The following is a 4,358-nucleotide window of genomic DNA, read 5'->3' as shown; positions in this document are numbered from 1 at the left end:
TGAATATGCTTTAGGCAAAGAATACAAGTAGTTAGGCCCCCCAAAAATAGTTCTGCTTCCTATTTGATGGCATTTGAAATAGGGTAGGTAGGTAGGGAATTTTTGTTGTTGTTGCCATTTTTGTGTGTGTACGATCATATGGAGGGGTCTGTGTGTAGTCAAGGGTAAAAGGTAGAAATTGATGGTTTTGGGTGTTTTTTTCTCATTTTTCCAATAAAAAAAATTAGGGTATGGCTGTTGGAATAGGGTAGGTAGGGAAACCGGAAGCAGAACTATTTTTTTTTGGCCTTATTTGCAATGTTTTCCGCCACATCACTGCAAAACTCAAATCGATAACCCATAAATTCACACAGATTAAATTCCTAAGTTCCTTTTCTATTTGTGCATTCACGTCGACATCCGACCTGCGTCTCCTGTCAAGCATCCTGTGAAGAAGTGATGTTGCACTTAATCCTGTCTTAAATTCAATTACTGCTTGAGGGTGGTGTTGTAAGACAACCTTTGCGGCTTTAGGTGGGGGGGGGGGGGATATATCAGGCTTCCTTGGGAGGAGGGTGTGTACTGGCTCATCATGACAGAGAACATGTCTCCACATCTTGCTAGAGGCGACATATTGTCTGATCATGCTGGAGATGGGGCAGAGGCAGAACATCCTTTGGTTTGAGGGAGGGGGAGGGTAGCAGGCATGTGCTACCTCTTCTACATGATTTTCCTATTTGTTGTGACCTAAAGGATGTTTAGACCCCCCCCCCGAGATCTGCCACAGTTTGGGGATAGGGTCTACCTGATGTTCCCAATACCGATGTTCCCCACTACCAATGTTCCCAGAAATCCTTAGGATTAGGGCTAGGGTTAAGGTTAGGGTTGTAGGGTAGGGATTTTAGGGAACATTGGTATTGGGGAACATCAGTATGAACTATTGGGGAACATAGGTATGCACCCTTTGGGGATGGCATGTCATACAGATAGAAGTTAGGTAGGGGGTTTCAAACTTATTTGAGTCATCATAGCCTGACATAAGAAGCATATAAAGTCATATCTTTTTTGAGCAAAAAAAGAAGCATTAAACTCTTCCTGGGATTGTTGCCTACAAAATGCAAATAAATAAATCCGTAACAAAGTTTGTTTCATCGGTGCGCCTGTGCTTTTTCTCATCTTTTGCCTTTCAATTGGGCGGATCTATCTTTGGCTCTAGGTGTGGGGGGGGGTAGATGGTGAGGGCATGTGTTACCTTTTTTGGCATGGTTTTCCTTGTTTGTTAAAATCCAAGAGAAAGGGGTTACCCCCCCCCCCCACCCACCCAAGATACACCACTGTTACACCTGCTTAATTGAACATATTATTTATTACAGCCATTTTACTGTGTTGCAAATTAATATAATGTCCTCCATGTGTTTTGTTTTTCACTCTAGTTGCAGAATATTGACGGTTTTGATGGAATGTGATCAGGGCCTGATGTGAACAATTAACGCTGTCCAGTCAACTTGGCCTGTGCTACAGCAACTCCCAGGTGATGTAACATTAGTTTTATAATGAATATTTTCCCAGCAACGTACAGGAATGTACCAGTCAATCGTTGCATGTCTGTCCTCTTAGGCCCCCAAAAAGGCACCGCTTTCTGGTATGCGCGTGCGTAGCCATGTGCGTCGGCAAAATTAAGTTTGTTTTCAATGTAAGATGATGTCTCAAAACCGCCAAAATCACTGGTTTGACTGGAATCCTGCTGCTGCACAATTTTAAAATGTTTTTAGATGGGGTTACAATCGATTATAAACTTTATGTGGCCTCTATGGGCTCCCATATATTTTGCACTAAATTTAGTCTGGCACCATTTGCAGTCATCAGCCGATATTTGAAGGAAAAAAAAGTCAAAAAAAAAAAAGCCGCATCGCCGCACCACTTTTGGGGGCAAGCTCAATACCAGAAACCGAAGACTTTTTTTTTGGGGGGGGGGGCCTTATTCTGATACTCATGAAAATTTTTTTTAGGCCTCAATGTGTACACGATATCCAAAGCAACCCTGCTTACTTGCCGATCCAAACCACTGTAAATCTAGCATTTAGGATTTTGTTATTAGATTTAAAATCCAACAACTTCTGTCTGTGAATGCATAATTCCATACAGCAGTTGTGACCGGGGGGGGGGGGGGGGGCAGACAAACGTGGAAAATTCTGCAACAACATTTGCTGTTGCTGCAATTTTCAGAAATAAATGGATTTGGAGAATTAGAATGGTATAGCAAATATTGTTAAACTGCATGACTTGTTTCACGTTTTGGGCTTGTAGATGCTGGAAAAACCAAGAAAACCAATCGGGTTCCCTGTCCCCACTTAAGATGAAAGTGGAGCAATTTGTAGACTTTGGGGAATTGTAAGGTCAGAGAATCAGTCTAGCAGGCTTGTACCCCTTCACAGGTGTGTAATCATTTGCAAAGAAAATGCGGAATAACCAAATATGAAAAATTAGGAGCAGTTTTTGAAAATTAGCCAGTTTTTTCCAACGCTGGTCAGCCGACCAGCGTTGGTAAAATATAAGTTTTCTTGAAAATGTCAGCACACCAGGAGCCATGATTTTACAGGATGCTTTAGACTGTCATTCCCAAACAATCCAGTAAGGTATTTTGTGATAATTTGATCATTTCGTTTTTGGATGTTTGCAAATGTTGTATCTTCCCTTTAATACTCATTGTATATGATGAATATAATCCTGCATAAAAGGAAGATCCATGATCAGGTATTACGGTGTTCATCCGACCTTGCTGTTTAATTTGAAAAGCAAATTTTGAGATTTTATCGGCGTGTCAGAAAATGAAAAGATTCATCCACAAATTCATTCAAACTATGCCTGCAAGAATTCAAGGTACAATGTAGTTCAGTCGGAAAAGGGGGGTATCGTGCACCCTCGGAAATCAATTTCTAATCAACGTGTCTAGGTCAGAAAAAATGCGTAGAAAACGATTTGCTATGTTAAAAAATTCAAAAAATGTCCCACGTATTGTTTTTATGCAAATTAGTGCCGCCATTACCGAAAAATCTATTTTTAATTATATCTCAGCCAATATTGCTGATAACTGAACGAACTAGGTGTCTAAACCCATGTTTTCAAGGTCAGAGATCACAATAAAACTATTCTGGAAGTGACCACATGTGTCTGTGGCATAGGAATATGCAAATTAGTGCCGCAAATACCGGAAAGTCATGTTTTTGGCATATCTCGGCCAATATAGCACATAACTACACCAGTAAGGTGTCTAAACCCATGTTTTGAGGGTCAAGTATAATCAGAAGACCATTCACGAAGTAACAATGTGTGTCTTTGGCATGAAAATATGTAAATTATAAAGTGTCGGTTTATCCGATATTTGATTTTTAGCCAATATATCGGCCAATATTTCACATAACTACACAAATAAGGTGTCTAAACCCATGTTTTGAGGGTCAGGTATCATTAGAAGACCATTCACGAAGTAACTATGCGTGTCCTTGGCAGGTAAATATGTAAATTCAAAAGTGTCGATTTATCGTAAATTTGATTTTTAGCCAATATCTCGGCCAATATTGCAGCTAATGTTGACAGAAGGGTTTTTGATAAGCAATAATGATCAAAGTTTATTTTAAGCCATCATATTTAAAATAAACTGTACTATTGGCTGAAATTGAATATAATATTGGCTAAAAATCAATTTTTTGATAAACCGGCAAATTAGAATTTACATATTTTCATGCCAAAGACACACATAGTTACTTCGTAAATGGTCTTCTAATGATACCTGACCCTCAAAACATGGGTTTAGACACCTTATTGGTGTAGTTATGTGCAATATTGGCCGAGATATTGGCTAAAAATCAAATATCTGATAAACCGACACTTAATATTTTACATATTTTCATGCCAAAGACACACATAGTTACTTCGTGAATGGTCTTCTAATGATACTTGACCATCAAAACATGGGTTTAGACACCTTACTGGTGTAGTTATGTTCTATATTGGCCGAGATATGCCAAAAACATGATGTTCCGGTATTAGCGGCACTAATTTGCATATTCCTATGCCACAGACACATGTGGTGACTTCCAAAATAGTTTTATTGTGATCTCTGACCTTGAAAACATGGGTTTAGACACCTAGTTCGTTCAGTTATCTGCAATATTGGCTGAGATATAATTAAAAATAGATTTTTCGGTAATGGCGGCACTAATTTGCATAAAAACAATACGTGGGACATTTTTTGAATTTTTTAACATAGCAAATCGTTTTCTACGCATTTTTTCTGACCTAGACACGTTGATTAGAAATTGATTTCCGAGGGTGCACGATACCCCCCTTTTCGACTAAACTAATGAGCCTTTTCCCAA

The sequence above is a fragment of the Patiria miniata genome, unplaced genomic scaffold, assembly GCF_015706575.1.
Source record: "Patiria miniata isolate m_02_andy unplaced genomic scaffold, ASM1570657v1 HiC_scaffold_26, whole genome shotgun sequence".
NCBI classification, from domain to species: domain Eukaryota; kingdom Metazoa; phylum Echinodermata; class Asteroidea; order Valvatida; family Asterinidae; genus Patiria; species Patiria miniata.
The sequence above is the reverse complement of the archived record's forward strand: the minus strand, read 5'-3'. Positions refer to the sequence as shown.